The sequence below is a fragment of the Chlorocebus sabaeus genome, chromosome 8 (assembly GCF_047675955.1).
Source record: "Chlorocebus sabaeus isolate Y175 chromosome 8, mChlSab1.0.hap1, whole genome shotgun sequence".
Taxonomy (NCBI): domain Eukaryota; kingdom Metazoa; phylum Chordata; class Mammalia; order Primates; family Cercopithecidae; genus Chlorocebus; species Chlorocebus sabaeus.
In genome coordinates, this window is record NC_132911.1 from 111,916,278 (window position 1) to 111,936,383 (window position 20,106).

Sequence of the window (20,106 nt, forward strand, 5' to 3'; positions counted from 1 at the left end):
TTAGAGAAAAGTCTGATAGAGTAACAAGTTAGCTGAGAGTTGTAGTAAGAGAAGGAAGTGATTAAAACTAGAGCCAGAGTACAAACATGCTTGTTGGAAAGTACAGCAAAGACAATGACCATGAGACAGGCAGGGACTTAGTGTGTGGCGTTTCAAAAACTGAGTGGCCTGTGTGTACTGGGGAGTAAGGTTAAAGAGTTTGACAAGGGTCAGGTCATGATTATGGTAAGGAATGTGGGATTTCTTTCTAAGTACTCTGCAGTGTCCTTTGCTAGTTACTTCTCATCTTTTAGGCCTTTTCATTTTGAAGAGCCCCAGGGATCTTGGACCTCTTCTCCATCTAGACCAATGCCCTATATTGATAACATCAAGCCTAATGGCTTTACATGCAGTCCGCACATTGACAACTCCCAAAATATAGCCGCAACACTGACTATTAGTCCCAGACTCAAATGTACCCGGCATTTCAACATGAGCTTGTCCCAAACCAAGTTTCCCCATGTAGCTTACCAAACCTGCTCCAGCTGCACTCTTCACCTCAGTGGCCACTCCATCTGTACAGTTCCCCAAACTCAAAACCTTAGAATCATCATTGACTTTTTCTTTTACACTGTGCATGAAATCTACCGACAAACCCTTTAACTCTAATCTTTAAGGCACATTCACACCCAATCAGTTCACACCACCTCCAAAGTTACAACTCTAGTGCAAACCACCACTATCTCTTGCTTTGACTTTGGGAATCACTTCTTCACTAATCACCTTGCTTCCCCTTTTCCTCCTGTGCTTTATTCTTCATACAGCAGCCAGAGTGAATTTTTAAAAGTCAAATTATGCTTAAAGCTCTCCAAGGCTTGCTGTCTCATTTAGAGTAAAAGATGTAGTAGGGTATTTTAAATGACCTAAAAAGCCAGTAGATCATCTGGACCCATTACCTCTCTGACCTCATCTCCTAAATGTTTCCCTCTTGCTCACTTGTCTCCAGCCACACAGATTTCCCTTCAGTTCCTCAGATACTCCCACCCTGCTTTCATGTTGTCCTGTTATATTTGCTATTCCCTCTACCTGGAATGTTCTTCACCCAGTTATCTGCATAGCTCTTTTCCTGTCTCCTTCATATTTTGCTCAAATGTCATCTGCTCAATGAGACCTGCCTTGACCAGTCTATTTAAAAATGTAACTAACTTGCCTACAAGAACCTCTCATTTTGCTTTCCTGCTTTATTTTTTTGTTTGTTTTACAATATTTTACTTATTTTACTTTTGCTCTTCCCTGACTATTGTATTACTTCCACAAGATCAGGGATTTTGTCATTATTTTAAATATAATAACTGCTTCTCCAAAGTCTAAACAATGCCCAGTATATAGTTGGCACTCAATAAATATTTGAATGAGTATATGAGTGAAAGAAGGAGGTAGGCCTTTAGAGAGTGATGTAAAGTTTATTTATTTATTTATTTATTCATTCATTCATTTTTTGAGACAGAATCTTGCTCTGTCACCAGGCTGGAGTGCAGTGGTGCAATCTCGGGTCATGGGTCACTGCAACTTCCGCCTGCCAGGTTCCAGCGATTCTCCTGCCTCAGACTCCCGAGAAGCTGGGACTACAGGCATGTGCCCAGCTAATTTTTGTATTTTTAGTACAGACAGGGTTTCACCATGTTGGCCAGGATAGTCTCGATCTCCTGACCTCATGATCTGCCGGCATCAGCCTCCCAAAGTACTAGGATTATAGGCGTGAGCCACCGCGCCTGCCCTGATGTAAAGATTTTTAGTGGAAATGTATTCTAACTATTGTGTGGTAAATGAATTGCGAAGGGGCTCGAGTGAAGACAGCAGGATCAGTTTGATGTTCTCAGACTGGGTGAGGGCTAATAGTGGTATAGACAAGTATATTCATACAAGTAGAGAGAAGAGATAAGAACCAAGATGAACTTTGGTGGTAGAACCAACAAGACTTGCTCCTGGATTGGATATGATGGATAAGGAAGAGTAAAAATCAAAATAATTTCTAGAAATACTACTCAGCAATAAAAGGAGGGGACTAGCTATACACACAACACCCTGAATGAATTTGCAGGGAATTATGCTGAGTGAATAAAAGTTAGTTCCCAGCCGGGCGCGGTGGCTCACGCTTGTAATCTCAGCACTTTAGGAGGCCAAGACGGGCAGATTGCCTGAGGTCAGGAGTTCGAGACCAGTCTGGCCAACGTGGTGAAACCCTGTCTCTACTAAAAATACAAAAAAATTAGCCAGGCATGGGGGCATGCATCTGTAATCCCAGCTACTCAGGAGGCTGAAGCAGGGGAATTGCTTGAGCCAGGGAGGTGGAGGTTGCAGTCAGCCGAGATCGCACCACTGCACTCCAGCTTGGGCAACAGAGCGAGACTCCATCTCGAAAAAAAAAGTTAGTTCCCAAATGTTACATATTAAATTATTTTATTTACATAATATTTTTACATGACAAAATTATGGAAATGGAAACTAGATTAGTGATTGCCAAGGGTTAAGGAGGATGTGGGGGTGGGAGGGATGTGAGGGTGGCTATAAAAGGCAATAGCAGGGATCTTTGTGGTAATGGAATGCTCAGCATCTTAACTATGTCATTATCCTGGTTGTGCTATTTTACTGCAGTTTATGTTTTGTTTTCAACAGCTTTATTGAGATAAAATTTATATACCATACAATCCACCCATTTAAAGTATACAGTTCCATAGACATACACAGATAAGTGCAGTCATCACCACAGTCAATTTTAGAACATTTCCATCACTTCAAAAAGAGGCCTTGTACCCTTTAGTTAAGGGTAACTCCCCTATCCTTCCATTCCCCTCACTCCAGCCCTAAATAACCACTTTCTTTCGTTACAGGTTTCCCTATTCAAGATGCTTATATGAATGGAATCGTATAACATGTGGCCTTTTGTGTCCCACTTTTTTCACTTTACATGAGGATTTCAAGGTTCATCCAAATTGTAGCAGGTACTAGTACTTCATTCCTTTTTATGGTCATTGTATTTATATAATACTCCATTGTATTTACAGACTACATATTGTTTACCCATTCATCTGCAAATGGACATTTATATAGTTTGCATCTTTTGACTATTAAAGATAATGTTACTATAGTAATTCCAGCACTTTGGGAGGCTGAGGTGTGGGGATCACTTGAATTCAGGAGTTTGAGACCAGCCTGGCCAACATGGCAAAAACCCATCTCTACAAAAAATACAAAAATTAGCCAGGCGTGGTGGCATGCGCCTGTAATCCCAGCTACTCTGGAGGCTGAGGCAGGAGAATCGCTTGAACCCGGGAGGCAGAGGTTGCAGTGAGCTGAGATCGCACCACTGCACTCCAGCCTGGGTGACACAGCAAGACTGTCTCAAAATAATAATAATAATAATGCTACTATAAACATTCATGTACAAGTATTTTTGTGGACATGTGTTTTCAGTTTGCTCAGGTATATGTATAGGAGTGGAATTTCTGGGTTACATGGTTATCTCTGTTTCATAGTTTGAGGAAATGCTAGACTGTATTATAGTTTTGCAAGATGTTACCATTAGAGTAAACTGGATAGAGAGCAAATGGGATCTCCCCTGTGCTTACAAGTTGATCTTACAACTGCATGTGAATCTTCTATCTCAAAATTAAGAAGTTTATTCCTGTACTTTGTGCTTAAGAAACTGAGTCCCGGGGGGCGGAGCAAGATGGCCGAATAGGAACAGCTCCAGTCTCCAACTCCCGGCGCGAGCGACACAGAAGACCGGCGATTTCTGCATTTTCAACTGAGGTACTGGGTTCATCTCACTGGGGAGTGCCAGACGATCGGTGCTGGTCAGCTGCTGCAGCCCGACCAGCGAGAGCTGAAGCAGGGCGAGGCATTGCCTCACCTGGAAAGCGCAAGGGGGAAGGGAATCCCTTTTCCTAGCCAGGGGAACTGAGACACACAACACCTGGAAAATCGGGTAACTCTCACCCCAATACTGCGCTTTAAGCAGACAGGCACACCAGGAGATCATATCCCACACCTGGCCGGGAGTGTCCCACACCCACGGAGCCTCCCTCATTGCTAGCACAGCAGTCTGTGATCTACCGGCAAGGCAGCAGCGAGGCTGGGGGAGGGGCGCCCGCCATTGCTGAGGCTTAAGTAGGTAAACAAAGCTGCTGGGAAGCTCGAACTGGGTGGAGCTCACAGCAGCTCAAGGAAACCTGCCTGTCTCTGTAGACTCCACCTCTGGGGACAGGGCACAGTAAATAATAACAAACGCAGCAGCTCTGCAGACGCAAACGACTCTGTCTGACAGCTTTGAAGAGAGCAGTGGATCTCCCAACACGGAGGTTGAGATCTGAGAAGGGACAGACTCCCTGCTCAAGTGGGTCCCTGACCTCCGAGTAGCCTAACTGGGAGACATCCCCCACTAGGGGCAGTCTGACACACCACACCTCACAGGGTGGAGTACACCCCTGAGAGGAAGCTTCCAAAGCAAGAATCAGACAGGTACACTCGCTGTTCAGAAATATTCTATCTTCTGCAGCCTCTGCTGCTGATACCCAGGCAAACAGGGTCTGGAGTGGACCTCAAGCAATCTCCTACAGCTACAACCTACAGCTGAGGATCCTGACTGTTAGAAGGAAAGCTATCAAACAGGAAGGACACCTACACCAAAACCCCATCAGTACATCACCATCATCAAAGACCAGAGGCAGATAAAACCACAAAGATGGGGAAAAAGCAGGGCAGAAAAGCTGGAAATTCAAAAAATAAGAGTGCATCTCCCCCGGCAAAGGAGCGCAGCTCATCGCCAGCAACGGATCAAAGCTGGACGGAGAATGACTTCGACGAGATGAGAGAAGAAGGCTTCAGTCCATCAAATTTCTCAGAGCTAAAGGAGGAATTACGTACCCAGCGCAAAGAAACTAAAAATCTTGAAAAAAAAGTGGAAGAATTGATGGCTAGAGTAATTAATGCAGAGAAGCTCACAAACGAAATGAAAGAGACGAAAACCATGGCACGAGAAATACGTGACAAATGCACAAGCTTCAGTAACCGTCTCGATCAACTGGAAGAAAGAATGTCAGCGATGGAGGATCAAATGAATGAAATGAAGCGAGAAGAGAAACCAAAAGAAAAAAGAAGAAAAAGAAATGAACAAAGCCTGCAAGAAGTATGGGATTATGTAAAAAGACCAAATCTACGTCTGATTGGGGTGCCTGAAAGTGAGGGGGAAAATGGAACCAAGTTGGAAAACACTCTTCAGGATATCATCCAGGAGAACTTCCCCAACCTAGTAGGGCAGGCCAACATTCAAATCCAGGAAATACAGAGAACGCCACAAAGATACTCCTCGAGAAGAGCAACTCCAAGACACATAATTGCCAGATTCACCAAAGTTGAAATGAAGGAAAAAATCTTAAGGGCAGCCAGAGAGAAAGGTCGGGTTACTCACAAAGGGAAGCCCATCAGACTAACAGCAGATCTCTCGGCAGAAACTCTTCAAGCCAGAAGAGAGTGGGGGCCAATATTCAACATTCTTAAAGAAAAGAATTTTAAACCCAGAATTTTATATCCAGCCAAACTTAGTTTCATAAGTGAAGGAGAAATAAAATCCTTTACAGATAAGCAAATGCTTAGAGATTTTGTCACCACTAGGCCTGCCTTACAAGAGACCCTGAAGGAAGCACTAAACATGGAAAGGAACAACTGGTACCAGCCATTGCAAAAACATGCCAAAATGTAAAGACCATCAAGGCTAGGAAGAAACTGCATCAACCAACGAGCAAAATAACCAGTTAATATCATAATGGCAGGATCAAGTTCACACATAACAATCTTAACCTTAAATGTAAATGGACTAAATGCTCCAATTAAAAGACACAGACTGGCAAACTGGATAAAGAGTCAAGATCCATCAGTCTGCTGTATTCAGGAGACCCATCTCACACGCAGAGACATACATAGGCTCAAAATAAAGGGATGGAGGAAGATTTACCAAGCAAATGGAGAACACAAAAAAGCAGGGGTTGCAATACTAGTCTCTGATAAAACAGACTTTAAACCATCAAAGATCAAAAGAGACAAAGAAGGCCATTACATAATGGTAAAGGGATCAATTCAACAGGAAGAGCTAACTATCCTAAATATATATGCACCCAATACAGGAGCACCCAGATTCATAAAGCAAGTCCTTAGAGACTTACAAAGAGACTTAGACTCCCATACAATAATAATGGGAGACTTCAACACTCCACTGTCAACATTAGACAGATCAACGAGACAGAAAGTTAACAAGGATATCCAGGAATTGAACTCATCTCTGCAGCAAGCAGACCTAATAGACATCTATAGAACTCTCCACCCCAAATCAACAGAATATACATTCTTCTCAGCACCACATCGTACTTACTCAAAAATTGACCACGTAATTGGAAGTAAAGCACTCCTCAGCAAATGTACAAGAACAGAAATTATAACAAACTGTCTCTCAGACCACAGTGCAATCAAATTAGAACTCAGGACTAAGAAACTCAATCAAAACCGCTCAACTACATGGAAACTGAACAACCTGCTCCTGAATGACTACTGGGTACATAACGAAATGAAGGCAGAAATAAAGATGTTCTTTGAAACCAATGAGAACAAAGATACAACATACCAGAATCTCTGGGACACATTTAAAGCAGTGTGTAGAGGGAAATTTATAGCACTAAATGCCCACAAGAGAAAGCAGGAAAGATCTAAAATTGACACTCTAACATCGCAATTAAAAGAACTAGAGAAGCAAGAGCAAACACATTCGAAAGCTAGCAGAAGGCAAGAAATAACTAAGATCAGAGCAGAACTGAAGGAGATAGAGACACAAAAAACCCTCCAAAAAATCAATGAATCCAGGAGTTGGTTTTTTGAAAAGATCAACAAAATTGACAGACCACTAGCAAGACTAATAAAGAAGAAAAGAGAGAAGAATCAAATCGACGCAATTAAAAATGATAAAGGGGATATCACCACCGACCCCACAGAAATACAAACTACCATCAGAGAATACTATAAACACCTCTACGCAAATAAACTGGAAAATCTAGAAGAAATGGATAATTTCCTGGACACTTACACTCTTCCAAGACTAAACCAGGAAGAAGTTGAATCCCTGAATAGACCAATAGTAGGCTCTGAAATTGAGGCAATAATTAATAGCCTACCAACCAAAAAAAGTCCAGGACCAGATGGATTCACAGCTGAATTCTACCAGAGGTACAAGGAGGAGCTGGTACCATTCCTTCTGAAACTATTCCAATCAATAGAAAAAGAGGGAATCCTCCCTAACTCATTTTATGAGGCCAACATCATCCTGATACCAAAGCCTGGCAGAGACACAACAAAAAAAGAGAATTTTAGACCAATATCCCTGATGAACATCGATGCAAAAATCCTCAATAAAATACTGGCAAACCGGATTCAGCAGCACATCAAAAAGCTTATCCACTATGATCAAGTGGGCTTCATCCCTGGGATGCAAGGCTGGTTCAACATTCGCAAATCAATAAACATAATCCAGCATATAAACAGAACCAAAGACAAGAACCACATCATTATCTCAATAGATGCAGAAAAGGCTTTTGACAAAATTCAACAGCCCTTCATGCTAAAAACGCTCAATAAATTCGGTATTGATGGAACGTACCTCAAAATAATAAGAGCTATTTATGACAAACCCACAGCCAATATCATACTGAATGGGCAAAAACTGGAAAAATTCCCTTTGAAAACTGGCACAAGACAGGGATGCCCTCTCTCACCACTCCTATTCAACATAGTGTTGGAAGTTCTGGCTAGGGCAATCAGGCAAGAGAAAGAAATCAAGGGGATTCAGTTAGGAAAAGAAGAAGTCAAATTGTCCCTGTTTGCAGACGACATGATTGTATATTTAGAAAACCCCATTGTCTCAGCCCAAAATCTCCTTAAGCTGATCAGCAACTTCAGCAAAGTCTCAGGATACAAAATTAATGTGCAAAAATCACAAGCATTCTTATACACCAGTGACAGTCAAACAGAGAGCCAAATCAGGAATGAACTTCCATTCACAATTGCTTCAAAGAGAATAAAATACCTAGGAATCCAACTTACAAGGGATGTAAAGGACCTCTTCAAGGAGAACTACAAACCACTGCTCAGTGAAATCAAAGAGGACACAAACAAATGGAAGAACATACCATGCTCATGGATAGGAAGAATCAATATCGTGAAAATGGCCATACTGCCCAAGGTAATTTATAGATTCAATGCCATCCCCATCAAGCTACCAATGAGCTTCTTCACAGAATTGGAAAAAACTGCTTTAAAGTTCATATGGAACCAAAAAAGAGCCCGCATCTCCAAGACAATCCTAAGTCAAAAGAACAAAGCTGGAGGCATCACGCTACCTGACTTCAAACTATACTACAAGGCTACAGTAACCAAAACAGCATGGTACTGGTACCAAAACAGAGATATAGACCAATGGAACAGAACAGAGTCCTCAGAAATAATACCACACATCTACAGCCATCTGATCTTTGACAAACCTGAGAGAAACAAGAAATGGGGAAAGGATTCCCTATTTAATAAATGGTGCTGGGAAAACTGGCTAGCCATAAGTAGAAAGCTGAAACTGGATCCTTTCCTTACTCCTTATACGAAAATTAATTCAAGATGGATTAGAGACTTAAATGTTAGACCTAATACCATAAAAATCCTAGAGGAAAACCTAGGTAGTACCATTCAGGACATAGGCATGGGCAAAGACTTCATGTCTAAAACACCAAAAGCAACGGCAGCAAAAGCCAAAATTGACAAATGGGATCTCATCAAACTAAAGAGCTTCTGCACAGCAAAAGAAACTACCATCAGAGTGAGCAGGCAACCTACAGAATGGGAGAAAATTTTTGCAATCTACTCATCTGACAAAGGGCTAATATCCAGAACCTACACAGAACTCAAACAAATTTACAAGAAAAAAACAAACAACCCCATCCAAAAGTGGGCAAAGGATATGAACAGACATTTCTCAAAAGAAGACATTCATACAGCCAACAGACACATGAAAAAATGCTCATCATCACTGGCCATCAGAGAAATGCAAATCAAAACCACAATGAGATACCATCTCACACCAGTTAGAATGGCGATCATTAAAAAGTCAGGAAACAACAGGTGCTGGAGAGGATGTGGAGAAATAGGAACACTTTTACACTGTTGGTGGGATTGTAAACTAGTTCAACCATTATGGAAAACAGTATGGCGATTCCTCAAGGATCTAGAACTAGATGTACCATATGACCCAGCCATCCCATTACTGGGTATATACCCAAAGGATTATAAATTATGCTGCTATAAGGACACATGCACACGTATGTTTATTGCAGCACTATTCACAATAGCAAAGACTTGGAATCAACCCAAATGTCCATCAGTGATAGATTGGATTAAGAAAATGTGGCACATATACACCATGGAATACTATGCAGCCATAAAAAAAGGATGAGTTTGTGTCCTTTGTAGGGACATGGATGCAGCTGGAAACCATCATTCTCAGCAAACTATCACAAGAACAGAAAACCAAACACCGCATGTTCTCACTCGTAGGTGGGAACTGAACAATGAGATCACTTGGACTCGGGAAGGGGAACATCACACACTGGGGTCTATCATGGGGAGGGGGGAGGGGGGAGGGATTGCATTGGGAGTTATACCTGATGTAAATGACGAGTTGATGGGTGTAGCACACCAATATGGCACAAGTATACATATGTAGCAAACCTGCACGTTGTGCACATGTACCCTACAACTTGAAGTTTAATAATAATAAATAAATTAAAAAAAAAAAAAAAAATAAATAAATAAATAAATAAAAGGAAAAAAAAAAAAAAAAAAAAGAAACTGAGTCCCTTCTGGCGACCAGTATATGGGGTAGAATGGCAAAGGAATATGCATGGGTACTTAAACAAGGAGTTCTGTTTCAGGCAAAATGAGATCTCTATTAAATATCCGAGTGGTCATATCTAGTAAGCAAATGGAGATACTATTCTGGATGAGTTGATATAGTTATCAATTGCTTACAATGAATGTTACCTTGTATGTTTTCAATGATGTGGAAGTATTATATGATCTCTACCATTATGCCATTTACAGTATTGTTGGCAAAGCAAGGCAGAATGCCCATGAAGCAGAGAATACATGCTAGTATAAGCTGCTAAATTTTGGGGCATAGTCTGTGTGGCCTCTAAGAGTTGAGAAATAACAGTTGTAATTTGAAGTTTCCTGAAATTCCAGGAAGTTGTAATAAAATATAAACAGGAAAACAGGCAAAAGTGAGGTAGAGCAAAGGAAGGAAGGAAACAGGTAGCAGTATGAAAACTTGCCAAAAAGGAACAGAGAGCATCTTTGAGAAGCAGAGAGAAATAAGATGCAATTCTATTAGACAAACATTCTGAACTTTTACCATAGGCAAGGTACTAAGCTAGGTGTTACTGGGAATATATAATCAATAAGTGTTAGTCCGTGGCCACAGGAGCTTTCAGTCTTATAGATGACAATTATTAATTTATTCAATTTAAACTAAATGCTTACAACATGCTAGGCACTATTCTAGGTCCAGGGAATACAGAAGGAAAGAAAACAACATTCTCTAAAGAAAACTAACAACATTTAAGTGGAAGGATGTAGATAAAAACATATTAACAAATATATACTTTGTTAAGTGGTAATAAGTGATATGAAGAAAAATAACTCAAGGTAAAGGCTAGAGAATGATGGGGAAAGGTTGCTAATTTGTATAAAGTAGTTAGAGAAAGTCTCAATTATAAGGTAGAATTTTTTGTTTGGTTTTGTTTTTTGTTTTGTTTTGTTTTGGGAGACAGGGTCTCTCTTTGTCACTCAGGCTGGAATGCAGCAGCATGGTATCAGCTTGATCTGCAGCCTCAACCACCAGGACTCAAGTGATCCTCCCACCTCAGCCTTCTGAGTAGCTGGGACTACAGGCATGTGCCACCATGCCTGGCTAATTTTTTAAAAAACAATTTTTTAGAGACAGGGTCTCATTGTGTTGCCCAGGCTGATCTCAAATTCCTGGCCTCAAATAAACCTCCTGCCTTGGCCTCCCCAGAGTGCTGGGGTTACAGGCGTGAGCCACTATACCCAGACATATAAGGTAGAATTTGAAAGGTAACCTGATGGAAGTGAGAGAGCCTATGACTGTCTAGAGGAAGAACATTCCTGGTGAAGGAATATTAAGTATAAAGATACTGAAGCAGAAGTGTGCTTGGAGTCCTGCAAGAATTAGCAAGGAGGCTAGAAATGCTAGAGCTGACTAAGAGAAACTGTGGTAGCAGATGGACTCAGAAGCAATGGTGGGCCAGATGTCATAATGCTTTATAGGCCATGGTAATGATTTTGGTTATCTTCTAAATGAGATGGGAAGCTACTAACAGGGTTTTGAGCAGAGGAGTTTACATAATCAGCTCTAGAAAGACCACCTTGAGGGTTAGGGGTGCAGGGACAGAGAGATCAGTAAAGATACTATTGAAATAATACAAAAAAGAGATGACTATGGCTTGGATCAAAGTGGTAACAGTGAAAGAGTTGTAGACATAGTGCAATTCTGAACATATTTTCAATGCAAAATTTGCTAATGGATTGTATGAGAAAGAAAGGAGTCAGAGATGATTCTAAGATCTAGAAGAACTGAGGGCCATTTACTAAGATGAGGAAGGGTATGATAGATGCAAGTTTTAGGGACGAGGGAAATAAAGTGTTTAGTTTTGGACGTATTATGTTTGAGATACCTTTTTGACATCCAAGTGGAGATACTGATTAGGCAGTGGAACATATGAATCTGGAATCAGGGGAAAGGAGATAGAGCTGGAGATAGAAAATTAGATCTTTTTAACCTATTGATGAAATTGAAAACCATGGAACTGGATGAAATCTAAGTATGAGTGTGTTTAGAAAAGAGATGAGCAGGATTAAATCTTAGATACTTCAACTTGTAGAGGTCGGGACAACTCAGATCAAATAAAAAAGCTAAAGAAGGATCAGCCAGTTAATGGAAGACAGAAGAGGAGGAAGAACAGAAAGTGGTGTCCTAGAAGTCAAAGGAGGAGAGTGGCCCAAGCAGCAAAGAGCAATTAACTATATCAGATGGTGCTGTTAGTTCAAGACTGACCCCAAACAGGAATTGATTATCAGTGGAGGTAGAGCAGATGGAAAGGTTAGTGGATTGGAAGTATTTTGTATTAAGACTGCTAATTTATACTACAGATATGGAAGAGAACAGTACAGGTGGTTCAGGAACAACTTGAACACTGTAGAGACACAGAAACAGGAAAATATAAAAAATATCTGTGAAGGACAACTCGGGAAGTGAGCTGACAATTGGAGTCTATAGGGGAGAATGTCCTGGACAAGAAAGACCAGGACCAACTACAGTAAGTCCCCACTTAATGTTGTCGATAGTTCTTGGAAACTGCAACCTTAAGTGAAACAAAATACAGCAGGTCTTCGAGTAATGTCATTTCATTCAAGGTTGCTTCCTTATAACATTGATGAGGAAAATAAACCTAACAACTTGGTGTCATTATACTTAATTTTGCTTAAAGTCACGGTTTCCAAGAACCTACTGACAACGTTAAATGAGGTCTTACTAGAGTAGAAAACTAAAGTGAGGAATTTGAGAATTATCTTAGGTCATAAGGAACCTTGAAGTATTTTTGAGTATGATAGTGAATAATCCTGTCTGTGTTTCAGAGAGGTGATTCTGACAGTTGTGTAGACAGTGGATTGGATGGGTAAAATGGAGCCAGGCCATGGAAGGTCTTCAAAACCAGATGGGGAAATTTGGATTTGATCAGAAAGGCAAAGGGAGCCACTTGTTAAATTCTTAAATAGAAAAAGACATGAAGGCAGTGGTGTTTTGTCCTTTAAAATTAAACTGGAAGTGATTTACAAGATGGGTTAAAGTGGTGACAGATTGGAAACTCTGCCGATTCCCCTGGCTTTTCCCCTGGAATTTTCCTTGCTGGTTTGTAAAATATCTTGTTTCTTTTTATAAGAGAGATTTAGCTCCAAATTTGGAAAATCTGACTTTCTTTAATGTCTTCCTAGTGTTTTAGTTAAAAAGAGATATCACAGAGAGCACGGGCAAGGCTTTACCTGGTAGTGTCTAGGTGGTAACAGGTATAGACTTTGATTCTCACACATTTATCAAATATTTGTTGAAGAGTTTTCCATTTGGTGATCACAGTGTTGAGCTCTGGGGAAACAAAGGAAGCCAGTCCCAGCCCACAAGGAGTTTACAATTTAAAGTAGCAAATGTGTAAAATTTATACTAATCATAGCACCAAATGAGAGTGTCTAGGCAGAATGCCCCCAGGAGTCTAGGGGAGGAAGTTCCTCGCTGCCAGAGAACGTTTGAGTTTCATGAAGAAAGCAACATTTGACTACCTCTACTTGAGTAGATAGATGTTTGGCTGGCTAAGAAGAGGAGAAAGAATATTTCAGGCAGAGGGCAGAGCAGGCACTGGCTTGGCCTTGAGGAAAAGCCTAGTGTGATTGGAGACTGTGAGATTTTATGGCTAGAGGGCAGGGCGTGCACTGTGTGGAGTGGCAGGACAAGAGTCTGCTGCACTGAGGGATCAGAGGGAAATTGTCAGAAGCCTGTGGACTGTGCCAAGGAGTCTGAATGCTATCCTACAGGCCACTGATCCTTAACATGGTATTCCTGTTGAACCTTTTAACATCTTCCTTTGCCATGCTTCCCTCTGTGTCTCTTGTTCAAATTCAGATTATCAGCCATGATAGGGAGAAAACAACAACCAAACCAACCTTGGGATCATCACCCATACAAACTAAACACTGTAATAGTCTTCCAAAGGGTCTCCCTGCCCTGGTCTTGCATCTGTCCACACTGCTGTCTGGATGATCTAAATTAGATCTAAGCCTGTTAATGGGCTGAATTATATTCTCTCCAAGTTCATATGTCGAAGTCACAACTTCCAGTACCTCAGAATATAGCTGTATTTGGAAGTAGAATCTTTAAAGAGGTGACTAAGTTAAAATGAGATTATTGGGGTGGGCCCTAATCCAATATAACTAATGTCCTAATAAGAAGAGGAGATTAAGACACAGATATGTACAGAGTAAAGACCATGTGAAGACACAGGGAGAAGATGGACATCTATAAGTCAAGGAGAGGCCTTGGAAGAAACAACCCTATCAATACCTTTATCTTGGACTTCCAGCCTCCAGAATTGTGATAAAATAAGTTTCTGTTATTAAACCAAACCAGTCTGTGGTACTTGGTTATGGTGGCCCTAGCAATTTAATATACTCTGTCACTTCCAATTTTGTGTAATATGAAGTCAAAACTTCTTAGCCCATGAAATAAAGTTCTTTGGAACCTCATCTCTCCAGAACCCTACACTCCTTCCACAGTAAGCTCTGCTCAAGTAAGCCACCAAGTTTATTGTTTCTTCAATAAAGCTTCTTCAGTCTAAAATGCCCTTCTGTCCTCACCCTGTTGATTACCTTGTCATATTTTAAGATTTGGATGAAGCATCTTTTTATTCTCTATTTCCCTACCGCTCTCTGCTGGCAACGAACTTTTATCTCAGAGTCTGTAACATTATTATTACTTTTTTTTTTTTTTTTTTTGAGATGGAGTTTCACTCTGTTGCCCAGGCTGGAGTGCAGTGGCACAATCACAGCTCATTGCAGCCTGGGCCTCCTTGGGCTCAGGTGACCCTCCCACTCCAGTCTCCCTAGTAGCTGGGACTATAGACGCGCACCACCATACCCAGCTAATTTTTATATTTTTTTTGCAGAGAAGGAGTTTTGCCATATTGCCCAGGCTGGTCTCAAACTCCTAGGCTCAAGTGATCTGCCTGCCTCGGTGTCTAAAAGTGCTAGGACTACAGGCACGAGCCATGGTACCTGGCCTCAGAGCCTATGACACTTTCATTCACCTTTTTTGTTATTGTTGTTTCCTCCTACTAAACATCTTGATAACAAAGACTATGAATATCTGTTATTATAGTTCCAGTTCCCATCTCAGTACCTGGCACATAAAAGGTATTCAGTAGGCCAGGTATGGTGGCTCACGCCTGTAATCCCAGCACTTTGAGAGGCCAAGGCAGGCAGATCACTAGGTCAGGAGTTCGAGACCGGCCTAGCCAACATAGTGAAACTCTGTCTCTACTAAAAATACAAAAATTAGCTGGGCGTGTTGGCGTGTGCCTGTAGTCCCAGCTACTCAGGAGGCTGAGGCAGGAGAATCACTTGAACCCGGGAGGCGGAGGTTGCAGTGACCCGAGATTGTGCCACTGCGCTCCAATCTGGGTGACAGAACAAGACTCCATCTCAAGAAAAAAAAAAAAAAGAAAAGAAAAGAAAAGGTATTTAATAAATGTAAATTCTCTAGAAATGAATGTGCACAAAACCTAGATATCTAGAACTATGTGTTCTTGAAAGAAATTGGCTTATGTTTTGGAATAGTCTAGTGAATACCTACCACTACTGTGGTGCACACATTTTAGCAATCAGAATGTTCATATCTGCTGATTCCATATATCTCAGATATTTCTAAATAGCGTTAACATTTTAATCAAATAACCTTTCCTGTATACTACATGCAGATGCCTATTACAATACAATGTCTGCCTTCTTTCGTTATATTTCCAGCTCATTTAGTCAACACACATTTTCTTCATCCCTCTTCTGAGCCAGACAGAGTGCTAGATTCTGAGGGTAAAACAAAACAAAACAAAAATGACTAAAATACTGTCCCTATGTAAAGGAACTCACAGGTAGGTAGAAGGGACAGATAGGTAAAAACTTAAGAATTCTGCTGCAGTGTGATAAGTGTGACCATAGAGATGCGTTATGAAGTATTAATGGAGTAGTTTAATTAGATTAAAATATATATGTATCTTACATCTAAGTGTTTTCTGTGTCTTTTTGTAAAATAATTATTGTTTCTTGAAGTATGTATCGTCAGAAGATGACTTTTTCCTGACCTTATTCTCTTGCTCTTTAGGGACCTTATTGGAACTTCCTATGATTACACCCAATGCTTGTGTGAGAATTTCCAGAAGCCTCAATCCTGCTGTCATCCTTATTAAAGAATCACTTGGAGAGAAGATGCCTTTGGAGAACTTTAATCCCCTTCTTTCTTCACTTACCACCTCATATAAAGATAGGATTGACAGTCAATTTTACTCTAGTTCTGAGGCCTCGTAATATGTGAAGTGAAGGATATTGGGAAAGGGGAACCGTCACTGTTCTTTCTCATCTGTCCCCAACACTAGGCCCTGGAATGTGGCTACCCCATTCTTTGTGGGAAGGTAGCAATTTCCAGTAATTGGGAGTATCTCAGAGGAATCTAAAAGAATTGTGGTAGAGCTAGAAGAGTTGACAAGCTAATATAAACCACTAGCCAGTTCAGAACATAATTTAAATACCTATGTATTTGTTTAAATACTTCTAATTTTGTGTGTCTCTTATAGAATATTCTGTCTGTGTTATCTGTCTTTAAAAATGCCTGCAGTACAGATAAACACTCCCTGCCTGATTACCAGACCAAGTGGTTCGTGATTGTGTTTAATGATAGAAATACAGTGATACTGAAATGCAGCATAGATTTCTAATAATGACAGTTACCCAGTGAATGCATTCTCTTGGCTAATAGCCAGTTTAAATTATCTGGCCAAAATCTTATTTAGCATTTATTCAAAATATTTGATGCAAAAAATACAGGCTCTTTAAGAAAGTAATTTTAAAATAAAATTGTCATGTTACATTAAGTCATGTATCTCAAGCCAATGCTGTAATCAACTGACTATGAGGGAATTAAGCTAGTATTGCATGCAAGTCAAGTTACTGATCTAGCCAAAAAATAGAAACTAAATATTGAGATGATGTAGGGAGCCAGGCAGATATTCAGCCTGGAATTCAAACAGGAAAACAGGGTTTTCCAGGGACTTCAGAGGCCCAAGGCAGAAGAGTTAACAACGAGAACAGTAATATTGTTCAAAGTTGTGGTATGCCCTTTGTCATGTTATGTTTACTTACCTGTTTACCCATCTGTCCCTTCCACTAAACTATGAGTTCTATGAGGTCTGGAATTAGGTGTATTTGTAACTATACCCCCATGTACCTTTTGGAAGAAATAAAGAAAAAGGAAAGGAGGCCTGTAGTTAGTTCACAGGGGAACAACTGGGATTCATGGGTGCTTGAATATTTTAACATTATCAAACTAACCTGATAATGTAAGACTATGAATATGGTTAGAGAAGTCTTCCCTGACTTTCCTGTGTAGAATGGCTCCCCCAGTTTCTCATCACCTTCTTGTCATATGACAAGAATTAGGTGAAGTCACAGAGATACAAAGACGCCTAAGAGGATGGTTTTAAGGCAGTGGCAGATACAAAGCAGAGCTCTATCTGTAGCTGCTGGAAAAGGTTTATCTAGACTACCAGCTTCACGAATAGTCTCTCTCTCTTCATTTTTTTTTATTTAAAAAAATATGGCTTTTAAATTTCCTTTTTTACTTCCTTTCTTTCTTTTTTTTTTTCTTTAGACGGAGTCTTGCCGTGTCACCCAGTGCAGTGGGGGAATCTCAGCTCACTGCAACTTCCACCTCCTGGACTCAAGCAGTTCTCCTGCCTTAGCCTCCCGAGTAGCTGGGACTACAGATGTGTGCCACGAAGCGCAGCTAATTTATGTTTTTCCAGAAGAGACAAAGTTTCTCCATGTTGGCCAGGCTGAACTCCTGACCTCAAGTGATCTGCCCGTCTCAGCCTCCCAAAGTGCTGGGATTACAGGCGTGAGCCACCGTGCCTGGCCACTTCCTATTTCTTTTAAGGTATATTATCTCTTGTGTTTCTTTTCTCTGGTATTCCTTTTCATTTCATGTTTGTGTTGGAAATATTTTTCCTTTTATCTCTAATTCTTTGTCGTTTTGTCACCTCAATGCTGAGCTTTTCTGATTGCAACTTATGAGTTACCCAGTAAACACATTCTTCCACAAAACACCATTATTCAAAATCTTGAATAATTTTCTTAATGTTCTTAGACTTGTTTTAAAATGTGAAGTTACTGTTTTGAACTGTTTTGTGGGCACATCTTCCTGGCCTACATTCCTTGTCTGTAGATGTTTATTTGCTTCTTTTTTTTTTTTTTTAATAATAATTGTATATGGGATTTTCTCTCCATACTCTCCTGGTGTTCAGTTCTATTTTTCCCAAAATTTTACAATGGGATGGAATGGAGGAAATCTTTTCTGACTTTAAGAAGCTCCCACTTCTGTTGTTTTTGCATAGTGGTCAAAGCGTCAGTGGCTTGCTTTCTGGGATTCCCTGACCCTAAGCCCTCTCTACTGGACCTTTACTTTTCTTTATCCCATTTGTCCCAGTGCCGCTTTGGATTGTTTGCAGCAGATTCTTCTCAGTGTGGGGCTGTGTCCCAGACGGGAGGGAGCAGCGGCGAGTCACAGGTTTTGGAGTTACAGGCAGGCTGGACTGCTCCGGTTCCTGCAGTCCACCAGCAGGAACACCACTCTGGCCAAGAGGACAATGTGCTCTCTCCTATCTGGCTGCTCTCAGCAGTGGCCCTCAAGCCCATGGCTGCTGAGGCTTCTGCTAGCACCTGCTCTCCCCTGCTGGCAGCGATCTCGGTCCTCAGCTTCATGGCTACCTTCTTCCTCCCGCACAGACCCTGACAATCTGTGACTGTTGGGGGGTTACCACCACCTGCTTGTATTTCGAGGTCCCCTAGCTTTATTGTAAATGTTGCTTAGGCATTTTGGCTTTGCTATCTAGTTGCTCTGTGTGTGTGTGTGTGTGTGGTGTGTAGGAATTCAGAGATTGACAACTTGGGCCACCACCATCTCCCCCAAATACCAGTCAACTGCTTTTAAAACTGGGACAAACTAGAAATGAACATTTATGACCTTCCAGAAAGGCTCTTTGAGTTAAAGAACAGTCCTAAATATTTATCAAATGTATTTCTCCTATGTCCCTATAAGCACCCACTATTCGGCCACTTATTGTTTTCCTAACCAGTTCAACTGTGTTCAGTTTACCCTCACCCCTCACTCACAGTTTAAGTAATCTTTCTAATATGCAAATATGACCATGTCACTTGTATTCCTACTGATTCAATCCTAAGTTCTTTGGCAAGGCATCCAAGGTGCCCATGACTGGGGTCTTTCTGCCTCTTTGCTCTGATGTCCCGTCACTTAGCCTTCAAACTCTGTACATTAATAATACTGGTCTGCTTGCAATCGTGTACATACATGATATTCTTTCAAGCCTCAGTGCTTCTGTGTCTTATTATGTCTGCCTGGATTGCATTTCCCACCTTTCTTCTTCTGGATAATTCTTACTGGACTTTCCAGGCTTCACTGCCCTTCTCTGAGTTCCCACAGCATCTTGTACTTATCTTTACTCTGTCATTTACCAAGTAAGATAGATGTAATATGCTAAAGTGTCCATCTCCTCTACTTGGCAGTAAAGTAGAGTCCATATCTTATTCATCCATCAAACACAGTACCTTATACATAGAGTTTTAATATATTCGCTGCTTCTTGTTTCTACCTGTCCTTTCTGAGTCATTTTACCTCTCCTGGTATTTCAGCTATGCCCCATTTCATCTACTGCCATGTTATATTAAAAGATATATCAGTGTCTTGATATATTGATATATATATTAAAATATGTATATCAGTGTCAGTGCTGATGAATCCCAAATTCCTTTTTCTGACTCAAGCACCTCATCTGAGCTCCAGATCATTTATTCAACTTATTCGGTAACATCTGCAATTTCATGTCTCCCAGGAATCCAAAATCAAGGTTCAGCCCTCCACTAGTGTTCCCTTTCTTGATTAATGGCACCCTGTTGATCATGCCAGAAGATAAAAGTCACTCTAACTCAATCTGTTTTTTTTTAATTGCCAAGCATCAGCTCTTGTCAATTCCACCTTCCAAGTTTATCTCAGATTTATTCTTTTCTCACCTTTTCCAGTCACTGCACCAGTTGAAGCCATATCATCTCTCACCTGAAGCCACTGCAAATAGA

The 20,106-nt window shown here is 40.8% G+C and overlaps 1 long non-coding RNA gene across 1 annotated transcript in view; it reads left to right on the forward strand.

Annotated features, from left to right (window-relative positions):
- The window catches only part of LOC103237288 (uncharacterized), a 31,642-nt gene that overhangs the window by 567 nt on the left and 10,969 nt on the right, over positions 1-20,106 (forward strand). Inside the window, exons 2-3 of the long non-coding RNA XR_498671.3 lie at positions 2,871-2,981; positions 16,067-17,893. This is a non-coding gene — a long non-coding RNA (uncharacterized lncRNA). The remainder of the gene's footprint in view (positions 1-2,870; positions 2,982-16,066; positions 17,894-20,106) is intronic.